The 14,503-nt window shown below is 39.3% G+C and overlaps 1 long non-coding RNA gene across 1 annotated transcript; it reads left to right on the plus strand.

Annotated features, from left to right (window-relative positions):
• Positions 1 to 4,412: 4,412 nt before the first annotated feature.
• LOC129146334 (uncharacterized) lies at positions 4,413 to 13,891 on the plus strand. The gene is made up of 3 exons (XR_008552902.1): positions 4,413 to 4,429; positions 10,665 to 10,847; positions 13,843 to 13,891. It is a non-coding gene; the product is annotated as an uncharacterized LOC129146334 (long non-coding RNA).
• Positions 13,892 to 14,503: the final 612 nt, after the last annotated feature.

A 14,503-nucleotide genomic window follows, 5' to 3' on the forward strand; every position in this document is an offset into this window, starting at 1 on the left:
AAGGTGAGAATCTTGGCACTAAAAATCTGCCAAGTTGATATCTTAGCTTTCTTGGAGTTCTGCTGTCCTTATCATTAAACCCTGGCCCTCAGCTTCTCAGCCTTCAGGCTGCCGGAGATGAAAACCTCTTTATAATGTACAAAAGACAACCTCTGGTGCTCACACTTGGCTCTTAATTGCCAATTAATCCCCACAGTCTTTCATTATATAGCTCCTAAACTATCTATTGTGCTTAGCAACTGCCACCCAATTTCACAGTTCTTAGTGTTACTTTCCCAATATCTCTCAAATACCTAATATGTGGCACCTGCTAGAACATTCTCTTCCACAGAATACCTTTCCAGTTCAACTGTAGTGTAGGTGTTACCAAGAGCACTAGCTTGTACCAGAGGCTCTCTGGTGGGTTGAGGAGGGCTCCATTCCAAGTGATCAGCAAGTGATCCACTCCAAAATCCCATCTTAACATCTGATTTCTCAAACCTTTCCTGTCATTAATTGCCATGGGCTAGGTTCCCAGGAAGCGGACTTTTAGACAGACACCCTCATGCCAGAAATGTATTACAGATTACCTTCAAGATTAATACCTACAGAAGAAATGGGGAGAAAACAGGACTGTGTAGAGCAGGGAGCTATATTATAAGGTAGTCTAGATAAAGCTTCAGTTTGACTCCTCAGGCAGTTTGAATTTGGGATAATCTATAGAGTTGTGCAGAGTTGGGGTGAGGAGTAAGGCATTTATATTGCTCTATTAACTGGTCATTGGGCATAGGCTGGAAAGAAATGACAGCTGAAGGCTCTGTTGATAATAGTCCCTGCAACTGGAGGAATAGAGGCCTTCAGTGATAACGAGGAATCTGGTGACACATGACAGCATCTACTACAGATACTCTTCATTCTAAGTAGAAGGGACAAGTACAGGCTAAGAAGCTGTAGAAGATCAACTTTGTACAGGTCATTCTAGAAAGCCATGTGCCCAGAAAAGGACTGTTCAGTTCAGAAAAATACAAAACAAAAAAATCTACAGGACTTTGAGTTATTCATGAAAGAAATAACTAATGAACTTGACTTCATTAAAATTAAAAAATTCTGCTCTGTGGAAGACAATGTCAAGAGAATGAGTGAAAAATCACAGACCAAAAAAATGCCTGTAAGAGACATATCTGGAAAAAAAAATATTATTCAAAATATACAAAAAACACTTAAACTATAAGAAAACCAAAAAAATTATTTAAAACATAGGCAAAGATCTTAACAGTCACCTTACCAAACAAGATATACAGATGGCAAAGAAAATAATAAAAACCACACGTAAAGATATTCTATAATGTATTTCATCAGTGAAATACAAATTAAAACAACAGTAGAATACCACTACGCATCTATTTGAATGGTATAAATTCAAAACACAGGCAACACTAAATGCTGGTTTGAAATATTTGGAATAATAGGGACTCTCATTCATTGCAAGTAAAAATACAAAATGGGACAGTCACTTTGGAAGACAGTTTGGCAGTTTCTTCCAAAACTAAACACCATACCATAATCCCACCATACAGTTAAGCAATAATCCACCAAGTGCACGCCTTGGTAATTTACCCAAAGGAATTAAAACTTACATTCACACAACATTCTACACATGGATGGGTATACTGACTTTATTCATCACTGCCAAAGCTTGGAGACTACCAAGATGCCCTCCAGTAGGTAAATGAATAAATAAACTGTAGTTAATCCAGACAATGGGCTATTAAAGAAAGGAGTTATCAAACCATAAAAAGAGAAGGAGGGCCTCCCCTGGTGGCACAGCCGTTGAGCGCTGGGTTGCGAGGCTGCCCACAGCCTCTGCAGCGCCAGTTGGATCCCCAGCCACCGGCGAGGGTCCCACCAAAAAAAAAAAAAAAAAAAAAAAAAAGATAAGAAGGAAACTTAAATGCATATTACTAAGTAAAAGAAACCATGCTGTGTAATTCCAACTATGTAACATTTTGGAAAAGACAGAACTCTGTAGTCACTAAAAAGACCAGTGGTTACCAGAAATATTTTTTGGAGGGGAGGGTGTGTAGAGGATATGAATCAATGGAGTACAGATTTTTAAGGTGGTGGAAATATTCTATATAATACTATAAATGATGGCTATATGTCATTTATCCAAATCCACAAAATGTACAACACCAATGTGAACTATGCTAAACTATGGACTTTAGGTCACTACAATGTGTCAATACATCATCAGTTATAACAAATATACTACTCGATAAGGGGTGTTGATAATAGGGAGAACTGCATGTGTGTTAATGGGATATATGGAAAATCTCTGTACCTTCTCAATTGTGTTATAAGCATGAAACTAGTTTAAAAAATAATTTTAAGAGAAAGAAGGAGGTTGCTAGAATGTACAAAGAAGATTCAAACCTCAACAGTAAATAATTAGAAAAATGTGAAAGATAAAAAGATATTTCATTGAAGAAGATATAGAATTGGAAAATAAGCAGATGGAAAGATATTCAACATCTTTAACCACTGTAGAACTGCAGACTAAAGCCACAATAAGATATCAGGATGACTAAAGTTAAAAAATAAATAAATTATGACAACACCAAATGCTAGTGAAGATGTAGAGAAACTAAATAACATATGTATTGCCAGTAGGAATATAAAAAGGTGAGCCATTCTAAAAACAGTTTGGCAGTTTCTTACAAAATTGAAACTTGCTTACAATATACTCTTAGATATTTATCTCAGAGAAATGAAAACTTATATTTGACAAAATTATACATGAATGTTAACAGCACATTTATTTGTAATGACCAAAAAGTGGAAACATCCCTAATGTCCTACAACATATCAATTACTAAACAAACTAATGCAGCCTTTGCATGGAATACTACACAGCAATAAAAAGGTGGAAATTGTTGATACATGCCACAACTTGGATGAATCTCAAGGAAATCAGACTGTGTGAAAAAAGACTATTTCAAAATTTTATACACTGTATGATTCCATTTATATAACATTATTTAAATGTCAAAATTATAGATGAGATCAGACTATTAGTTGTCAGAGATTGGGGGAGAGTAGGAAAGGAGTGACTGATGACTGTAAGAGGGTAACATGAGGAACTCTTCTGATAGAACTGTCACTGTAATTAATTGTGGTATATGGTAGTTCTTACATGTACATATACATACACACATATGGCATACTTTACACACAGTGAATATATATACAAGTGGCAACATCTGAAGAAGATTACTGGATTATATCAATGTCAATTTTCTGCTAGTAGTATTTTACTATAATTACACAAGATGTCATTATTGGAGGAAACTTGGCAAGGTGTACATATGTGCACATTTATATACACATGTTTATACAACTTCTTATAACCACATGTGGATCTATGACTATCTTAGAACAAAAGGATTTTTTAATTTTTTTTTAAGACTTATTTATTTATACAAGCACTGGGGTACAGGCCAGAGGATCAAGAGGGTGAGAGAATTCACCAGAGACAGAGCAGGGAGCAGAACAGGCAGAAGGACCAAAGTACACTGCTGAAGGGAACAGCGGGCGAGACAGGAGAGGTCTGCCTTGCCATGTGGGACTCTCCCTGGCCAGAGAATCCAACAGGTGCTGCAAAGGCTGCAGACAGCTTCACAGTGCTGCACTCAACCTGCTGTACCACGGGGGAGGCCCTGAAAGGTTTTTTTTTTAAAAAAAAAAAAAAAACTATGGTAACATTAAGGTTGTAGATCATAAATGAGAAAAGCAATTATCATCCTTCAATTCTAACCATGGAGACTTTAAGCAGAAATTCATTCATCTGTATATTCTTTCATTCATTCAATAAATAGCTAATAATAGTTAACATATACATAAATAAATAATAAATAGTAATTACCTATTATTTGCCAGGAAATGTGCAGGAAGCACAAGATATAGCAATAAATAGGACATGGAACTTACAGCATAGAGAGGAAGCTAGACATTGTACAAATAATGCATAAATAATAAATTCAAAATTACTGCTATCATTGATATATAATGGGGTGTCTGACCATGTCCAGGGTGTTAGGAAAATCTTCCTTAAAGAATTGGGAGTTAAGAAGAAACCAAATAAGAACTGGAATTACTTAGTGTTAGAAGAAGAGGTAGTTCTGTTAGGGGGAAAAGGATGTCCCAAAGCTAATTCCATGCAGGCTTTGTGGACTCCACCCCCACCCCAGGTCAAAGCCAAAGACACTGGGAACTCCAAATCCCATCACCACCAAAGGGAAGGTGGCTGGGACCTGAGGTTGGGGTTAAGCAGCCAGGTGGATATAAAAGGCAGACATGTGGGCTTTGGGGATCCCCATTTTTGGCTTTCGGCCAGCTCGCAGAGTCCGGCCAGCTCTGAGAGTGACTTTGGGTTTCCAGGTCGTCGGATCGGGTAGGACGCATTAAAGACTTTATTTCCCTATTTTCTCCCTGAGTTGTACATTTTCCTTATTTCCTTTTCTCTTGTAAATAAACCTTTTATTAACCCTTTTGTGTGTGTCTGTAGTAGAGTATTCATAAGTCCCTTTAAAGCACGCGGGTGAGGACCCACAGCCAGGAACCCGTTTAATATCAGGGTTGCTCTATAACAGTTCCAGTATGAGAAATGAATTGGAGATTTCAACATGAATGCACTCAAGCAGGAATAATGCAGGGGTCCAAAACGAAGCTGGAGAGGCAGACAGGAGCTGGATCATGCAAGCCCTACAAGGCCATGTTAAGGGCCTTAGACTTTAGCTCAAAAGCAATGGGAAGACATGGAAGGTTTTAAAGCAGAGTGAGAGGTGATAGCAGCTGCACGGGAAATGTAAACTATTTTAGGAACTTTAAGATTACAATAGTATTCAGCACTGGAAGAGATTATCAACAGAGCTTGGAGGAACAGTCTCCCCAGATAAATTGAGTTGTCTGTTAAGGAAGATAAATAACCTCACATGGGAAAGTTGCAGAAGAGAGCTGTAGGGGTTTGCAAATTACGTCAGAGGGAGAATGTTGGACAAAGCAAAGATCTCAGGATCTTTTCCCTGACATAGCAGCTTTTGGAGTAGGAAAGGGAAGGTAGTAGACATTTTGCAACCTTCGTCTACAGGTTGAAGATCTGTTTAGGAAGGACATGGGATCTTAGGTTCATTAACGTAGAGGATGAAACAGTGATATTTCAAAAGGGGGAGAGAGGTTACGATAGTCAGAAGAATTGCTCCCCCAAACTTCTGCAAAGATTTTTTGCAGACATCTCCATCTACCATTGCCCATCTACCATGGGCACTTCATGAGGAAAAAGAATGGGAAAGGAAATGTCAATTTTCAACAAACACTTAAGGAAAATTTTCCTTTCCCTATCCAGTTTTCCCAACTTCAGACTAAGTTTTGTGTGTAATTTTTTTTTTTAAAGATTTATTTACTTATGTATACAAGAGCTGGGGTACAGGCCAGAGATACCAGGGTGGGGAGTGAGAGGATTCACCAGAGACAAAGTGGGGAGCAGAACAGGCAGACAGACTGAAATACACTGCTGAGAGGAGCATCGGGAGAGACAGGAGAGGTCTGCTTTGCCATGTGTGTTGCTCCCTGGCCAGCCATTGAACTCGTGCAGCAGAGGCTGCAGATTGCTTCATGGTGTGGTGCTTAACCCCTTGAGCCACCAAAGAGGCCCATTTCTCTTATTTGTGCCCCTTGAAGACAAACAGTTACAATGTCAGAGTAAGGAAATGTAAAATCCAATGTAACAGTGGCAGAATTAATAATAGAAGAATAATCCCAAAATTGTACTTTAATAATAATTAACCTTTAAAAATCACACCAATGTCTAGGGAGTACATACTAATTGTCATGCTATCATAATTTCTGTGTTTTTTAAATATATTTTCTAGAAGAGTTTAGTGAGAATATTAGTCGAATGAATAATTAAACAGTAATTGTCATCATCAATTAACCAGAAACTGACCCTGGAAACTATGTAAATGGATCAACTAGGGGAGTAGTGAAAGCGAGTCCCACTGAGTTAAAAAAAAAAAAAATTATGCACATTTATAGAAAATACATCTGATATACATCTGATTAATGAAAAATGGGTGAAAATCCTCTAACACTATTGAGAGAACTCTAAATTGGCTTGAAACCATGTGAAGCTGAAGTGCATCCTGGTTTTGGCCAGTTTCTAATTGATTCGAAGGGACTACTAAGGAAAAGTTTAGTAGAGACATCTAAGCGAGCTCCGTTCTCATGTAAAATCACTATGGATCTTTTTTTTTTTTTTTTTTTTTTTTTTTACTGCAATTTAATGTGCACTACCATCTAAGAGTCATTTTACTGAATATGACCAGAGCTAGAATTTCTGGACGGACTATGGAAACTTTGGAGTCAACTCATAGGAGAGTCTGTGTGTGCATAGAGGAATAAAATATTGTTGGACTTTTTCTATGCTACCCAGAGAGGACTCCATTGTCCTGGATTCCTATAATAACTTGAAAGGAAACTTCACAATGTCTAGAGTCTTAGCTGTTCTGCAAATAAAAGAGAGGGCTGTCCTCAAATTCCCACTTGATGTCAGAACCCTACTTGACTGGTATCACCAATCTTGACTTCCAAATAGAATAATACATCTATAAAAGGGAAAATTATGGCATCTGCATCATAGATCTGAAGAGAGCCTGGGCAGAGCTTCTGCTGGCAACTTGTGCCATTATTACTATTGAAAACCAGCGGGTATCAGTGTCATATTATCCAGGAATACCAGCTAGCAAGCTGAGCTGGTTTATTGCTGTTATTGAAGTCACTCTTAGAGCTGGACACTGTTCTTGTGACCTTCACCCACCATATCCAAGAAGCATTCTGGGAGCTGAAACTTCCAGTAAGCACCAAATTAGGGTTAACCACCAGCCTCTCAGAGAGGTGTCTTAGGTTAACCTGCCAACATAGCCTCTTCTCTATGCAGGCATTGTGTTCCTGAGCTCAATCAGTGGCAATGGATGTTGGCCTGGGAAGTCCCGCACACATATCGCACCATCTCCTGTGAACACCCATGAGAAGCCATGATCTATACTTCTACAGAGATCATGAAGAGAGTAAAAAGGACAAGCAGGCCACTGCTGAAAAGGCAGTGAATGAGGAGAGACTGAGGGGTGAAAGGACTACTCTCGCTTCTGAGTTTACTGCTACCCAACTTGAGATCACATGACGGTCTGAAGACACAAAGGGGTCCTCTGTGCCTAGTCAGCAGTTCCCTGCTGAGCACTGAACAGCCAGCCCATCCCTGAACACTGGTTTCACCTCCCAGTGCTCATTCCACTAAATGAGTAGCTACAACCGCTGCATGGTCTTAAGCTATTTTCCCACAGACTCCACTAGAAAATGAAAATAAGTTTGATAGAAAATTAATCATCTCTTTAAAAATTAGTAACAGAGCCTTCCCAGTGGTGCAGGGGTTAAAGTCTCAGTGCTATCAAGCCATCTCTAGCCACTGGGTCATGAATTTGATCCCCAGCCAGGGAGCTAACCCACATGGCGCAACAGACCTCTCCTGTCTTGCCCGCTGCTCCCCTCAGCAGTGTATTTCAGTCAGTCTGCCTGTTCTGTTCCCCACTCTGTCTCTGGTAAATCCTCTCACCCCCCACACCTCTGGCCTACAGCCCAGTTCTTCTATGCATAAATAAATAAAATAAATCTTTAAAAAAAATTTAGTAACAGTTCAACCTAAATCTTTGACACTAAAGTCTTATAAGGCATTGTATCCGTATTTGGTATTCCTTATACCTGCCCCTTCTCATCTCTTTCCCTTCTATTCACTAAATCCATGCCTAAGAATCAGAGGAGGAAAAGCTAAGAATTTATTGAATGGTAGAGATCAACCACACATAGTAAACATTAACACTGAGGACATTGGTTGTTCTATCAACCTTGGCAAAGATTCTCTGTTAAACCATAGCTGACATGGAATTTGAGCAAGAAATAAACGTTTGTATCTGTAGCTCATGGAGACATTAAAGTTGCTTGTTATAGCAGAATAAATCTAGAACATAAGCCCAGCTCTGGCTAGTAGCTCAATAAATCTTTTCTTCTGTTTTCTTGAATCAGACACGCAGAATTTAAGAATTTATAACCTTTGGTTTATGAAATGGTATGAATCATCATCCATGCATGTCCGCTTTCATTTTATTTATTGCACTTGAATTTTATTTTTTAATAATAAATATCAATGAACCCACCCTACCCAACCAAGAAAAATAATATTGTCAATAATTTCATTTTTGTATGTTATTCCCTTATTCTAACCTCCTTCTTCCCCACCATCCTAAATCTTCTTGCTTAAAAATCTTGCTTATTTCCTTGCTTTAAAAAATAAGTTTTATTATATTTATGATATATATACATATTATACATACATACATATTAGGTATATATATATCTCTCATATATGTAGGCCATAACTTTTGAGTTTTATAAAAGTATACCATACTGTATAAATTCTGCTAGAATATGCTTTTTTTCACTCAATCTAACACCTCTATATACCTACCCATAGCAGTAATTATTTCATTTTTTTATGCCATATACTTTTTTTTAAAGATTTATTTGTTTATGCATACAAGAGCTGGAGTACAGGCCAGAGATGTCGGGGGAGGATTCACCAGAGATAGAGTTGGGAACTGAACAGGCAGATTGACCAAAGTACTCTGCTGAGGGGAACAATGGGCGAGTCAGGAGAGGTCTGCTGTACCATATGGGTATCTCCCTGACTGCCCGGGGATTGAACTCGTCCTGCAGAGGCTGCGGATTGCATTACAGTGCAGTGCTTAACCCCTTGTGCCACCAGGGGTTAAGGTGCCCCACCACCTATGCCATATACCATTATGCCATATACATATTGCATTTTGTGACTACCCAAATATTTATCCTTTCTTCTGTCAATGAACATTCAATTATTTCAGTTGTCTCCAGCATTTTTGCTATTATGAATAGAAGTGCTATAAATATTCTTGTATATGCCTACTAGTATACTTCTACAAGAATGATGAGAGAAATAAAAATGAAGACACAGGATATCATTAGGTATAAAATTATGTGAAATTTCAAAAATTTTAAAGTCTATCTAGATCAAGTGTCAGAATGATGAGGATCATTAGGATCTTGTGTGCATTGCTGGTGGAAGAATAAGTTCAAGCGGGGCCTCTCCTGGTGGCCCAGCGGTTGAGCACTGGGCTGAGAGGCTGCCTGCAGCCTCTGCAGCGCTGGTTCGCTCCCCGGCTGCCGGTGAGGGTCCCACACAACGCGCAGACCTCTCCTGCCGCGCCCGCTGCTCCACTCAGCAGTGTATTTCGTCAGTCTTCCTGTTCTGCTCCCCGCTCTGGCTCTGGTGAATTCTCTCACCCTCCTGCACATCTGGCCTGTACCCAGTGCTTGTATAAATAAATAAATAAATCTTTTTTTTTTAAAAAAAAAGAATAAGTTCAAGCGCTGTTATTGTTTGGACATTATTGTTAAAGCTGAAAATTGGCATACCCTATAACAAATTTCAATAAAAGTTAAATGAATATATGAATAAGTAATCACTCAGCAAGTTAAATATATTTTGTGCCTTTCTTAATTTTATTCCTTTACCAGCATCCCTGTGACTTTTTCCATGGATTTTGATCTCTGACCTACTTTTCCCCTTATACCTCAAGTCATCACTTAAGTTAACTTTAACTCACAAATGTACAATCTGTCCAACATGTAACCCTTCTCTTTACATGACATCAGTTATGAGGACTAAATAAAATAAATCAAAAATGCTTATAACAGTACCTAGCACACATTAAGTGCCATATAAATATGCATTATTATTGTATTTCCTTTAGTGGTCTTATTAAAAAAATGTGACTATGATCTCGTGCATAAGTTACGTGTTCTTAGTTCCTTGTCCAAATACGGTATTTGTATCCTCATTTCCATTTCATTTTGATTTGGGTTCCAGATATTTATTTTCCTAACATTCATTTCCAAATTTTCCCTTGGGAGTTCCCCTACAGTTAAATACAAATTCAGTGAGTTTTGTGTCTACCCAAATCATCCATTATTCAAATGAATCACAACCCTTCTCTGTTTCTTTGGACAGTCTGTCCCATACTCATAGTTTCTGCTCATGGTCATTACACTTCATGAAGGTCTGTGCTTCCCCTGGAGCCCTGCCTGTGACTCCTTTACTGAGCCTCATCTCTCCATAGAGATGGTCCAGGTGCTCCTACTTCCACCCTTCAATCACACTGCCATTTTGAAACTTACTGAGCAATGTCCAAAATAGCCTATGCTGATCTTGTTCTCTCCCTCCCCAAACTATTTAAAACTTCTCTAACACCCTGTGACTTATCTCAGACATCAACATCAGGTTCCTCTATTGATACTATTGTTGATTCTCTTTCCATAGCTTTCAGAAGACTGCTGGAAACTCCTCCTAAGCAGATTCAAACATCTATTAGCCAATGCTATTTTGGGATTTCAGACATGTGTGATTGCCCTGGAGTTTACCAACTAGAATTCCATCTAAGCCAAGAAGAACTTGGAGAGCAAAGTTAGGATTTAGATAAAAGGTTTAGCATACTGATCATATGTGCCATTAAGCATAGTCTTTCATTTTTTTTTATCTTCATCAGGCACAGGTTATGAAAAACAAGTCAACTTCCAAGTCTGTGAGAGGATTATTATATCCTGGGCAGCCTGGATATATTGCTTACAAATTTCAGGAGGGCCTGGAATGGGACATGATGTCTCAAATAGTGCCCAGAGACTCAATTGGCTCAGTCAGTAACTATAACATGAAGGTCAAGAAAAGAAAGGTAAGTAAATAAGAAAAGAGAGGTAAGTTAATAAGAAGAGTGAGATACCAGAATCAGATAACAAGAGTGAGTCATAGAGATGCGTCACATAGTAGACCAGGCCTGCCTTAGAATCATTGAATTTCAGAAATGAAAGTGATCTTTGAACCTGTTAGGGGGAAAGGACGTTCTGAGCTAATCCCATACAGGCTTTGTGGACCCCACCCCCACTCCAGACCAAAGCCATCAAGACATTGGGAAAGACAAAGCCTGTCACCACCAAAGGGAAGGTGGCTGGGACCTGAGGGAGGAGTTAAGCAGCCAGGGGTGGTATAAAAACCAAACACGTGGGCCTTGGGGGTCGCTCTCTCCTTGCCTCCTGGCTTCACGGCTCCTGGCTTGCGGCCAGCTCTCAGAGTGCCATTTGGGATTCCTGATCGGAGGATCGGGTAGGACGCATTTAAATCTTTGTCTCCCACTTTTCTCCCTGAGCTGTACATTTCCTCATTTGCCCTTCCCTTGTAAATAAACCTTTTATTAACCTTTCGCATGTGCCTGCAGTAGAGCATTGATAAGTCCTTTTAAGCAAATGGGTGAGGACCCACAGTCAGGCACCCCGTTTTGTATCAGGGCTGCCCTATAACAAACCAGTCTAATTAATTCAGCTCATTTTACAGGTAGGGAAACTTAGATCATTGAGGTGACCGTACTTACCCAATTTATAAAGCTGTCAGTTAGATGGAAAAGTGTTTCACACAAAGATATTTTTTTCTATTTTATTTATTATGAAGGGGATCATGCATACAGAATACCTAAAAGGATAAAAACAGAGAGACGCAAGAAGAACTGTTTGTTTATATCAAGTCATTTATTACAACAGGCAACAATAATTGTTATAATGATGGTTGAAAATAATGTGGAAATGTACTATAATAAGATCATAATAAAAAAGACTAACCAAGAATGAATGTTCCACTGATCAAAATAGCAGCATTATTATACTTTGGCTTTTAATCATTTATGGCACTTTTCTATGATGCAAGGAACTATAGGTTTTCTTTTCCCTTCTACTCTTCTGTATTCCTATTATAATCACACATTTTAGTTCTTTCACAATGATTCAAAAAGATACGTTTAACCATTTGATCTAGTTATTGGTCCCCATCAAGTTATGCAGAAGAGACAGTAAAATTGAATTGTCTAGCATCTCACTTTATGATACGGAGAACTTGGCAAATTTCTTTGGTTGCTATTCTTCTCAGAGTACCATTTAATATTCTCTTTTGCAAAGATTCTTAGATATCTAATTCATTCTCCAGTTTCCAAAGCACTAATATACAGAAATCTAGTAGACAGAATAAATTTCCATGGGAAAAAATTCCTCTATACATCATTCATATTAAAAACAAAAACTTAGGAGGATTCTGAGAAGCTGCTGGTGTAAGAAACCCCAGGTATCTCTCTCCTCACATAAAGAATGATTGCGCTGACTAAATTTTTTGTGTTACGTTTGAACTCTGGAGTCTATTGAAGGGTTATAACATCCAGGGTAGGACTTGGAGAGGTAAACTGTGGTTAATTTCAGTCAATCCCCAAGTGCATGGCAGGCAGCTGGACGCATGTTCCCGGAACAGCCTGCTCAGAGCCTGTGAGAGCCGTGTGGACAGCAGGGACCCTCTACTCCAAATATTAGGGATTTGTGTTGCGACCAGTTATTGCCAATTCTGGCTACAGAGGTATAGACTATGGGGCATACAATAGTTTTTGTGCCCTCACCCCATTGTTGCAAGCTCTTCCCACTTGACTGAAATGACTTGCAGGGTATTTAAAGGGCTGGTATCTTTTTTTATTAAATCCCTCTTCGCTTAACACTTTTTTAAAATCACTTATCACATTTTTTTCCACTTAGGAGCCAACCATTAAAAACTAGGACATTCAAAAGTAACTGCATACAGGGAAGATTAGAGGTGCCTGTACCCCTGGTTTGAACTAATAGGGATTCCTTTATACCCCTTGTGATGACTGGTGATGACCAGAGGACCCCAATGTTCTCTTTTAATTTTATAAACCCCCAAAGGTTACTCAGGCTTCAAACTGTTTCATCTATTCTATTGGTCAGCTTAATCGTACCAGCCATCTAAGAAATCACACAAGTTCAGTTTTGCTACTTAGACAACCGGCTGCCTAGAACAAGGAGAATCAGGTCCTTAATAACTACAGTAGCTTTTAAATATGCTACATAATCTATTCTCTCTCCTAAGAGAATTCCAATAGACTGTTGAAGAAAGTAATTACAATGCTACAGATTTTAATGAAATTAGGGAAGAGAAGGACCCATATTGATGGGGTTCATTGAGCACAAACAACAAAAGTTGACCCTGAAAACGTAAGCAAAAAAGAAACTGAATGTTAGATCCTGGGTTGCTCACAGAATGAAAAAGTGTTGAATGCTCAGGAAGTTGGGGAAGATGAGAAGGAAGCAGTTCTAGGAATCCTGGTATCCAGAATGATGGGCAGCCCCTCCAGGGTACTACTGTCAGATGATGTTGCTCCACAGACCTTGAGGAGCCCAAGCAGACCACATGGAATGGGCAATAAAGAATTTCCAAAGAAGGGCCTACCCTGGTGGTGCTGCGGTTGAGCACTGGGCTGTGAAGCTGCAGCCTCTGCAGTGCCAGTTCGATCCCCGGCCACCGGCGAGGGTCCCACATGGTGTGCAGACCTCTCCTGCTGCCCGCTGCTCCCCTTAGCAGTGTATTTCGTGGGTCTGCCTGTTCTGTTCCCCACTCTGGCTCTGGTGAATTCTTTCACCCTCCCGCGCTTCTGACTATACCCAGTGCTTGTATAAATAAATAAATAAATGTTTAAAAAAAAAAAAAAGAATTTCCAAAGAAAACTGGAGTTCAAAGAAAACTGGAGAAATGAATACTGGGCACGCTAGTGCACATGTGTGTGCATGTGTGTGTTGTCAGTGGGAAGGGGAAAGCTCTGTTGACTAACACTGTCTATTCTGCAGGTCAGAAGGAATTACCGGATCAGTATTTGCATCTACATAAAGACAGCAAGGAGACTTCAGTTTACTAAACTTCTTTAAAAATCTGAACTGCATTTGGGTATTTTGTCATTTGCAAAGTATTGGAGAAAAAGGAATGGGGTTGTATAAAGTTGAAGTACACTTAGAATACAGTATGCTTGAAATTGTCCCTTAAAAATCTTACAGCCCACAAACTTCTCCATATCTGGTATGGACATCACAACTTGTTCCCTAGAGACACGGGACAACCTCAGAACCTGCTCTCCCGCACAACTGTGATGACCCCTCCTGCACATGAGCTGGACTCCTCAGTCTGCCATTGGTGGATCACCTGGTGTAGCTGCCTGTTCTCTCTCGGGAGGAAGGCTTTGTCAGCCAACTCACTTTATTTAACTTCTTCGTCAGTGCTGAAGAGAAGGGCTTATGTTACAAAGGGTAATGAAACTTAGCCTCAAGGCCCAGAGTGAGACAAAGTGTTTTCACCAGGGGAACTTCTTTAGCTTCTTACAATTAACTCTTTTCCTCTTTACTTTGTGTAGCTGTTTAAAGTCAAAATCTGAAACCCTGGCTCCTAAAGTTAGACAGGGGTAAGGGAAGCTTGGGGGAGTTGGGAAGACACTAGAGTTATATAGTGCCATTTCCT

Source organism: Talpa occidentalis, unplaced genomic scaffold (assembly GCF_014898055.3).
Source record: "Talpa occidentalis isolate TD23 unplaced genomic scaffold, MPIMG_talOcc4v2.1 talOcc4.2, whole genome shotgun sequence".
Taxonomy (NCBI): Eukaryota; Metazoa; Chordata; class Mammalia; order Eulipotyphla; family Talpidae; genus Talpa; species Talpa occidentalis.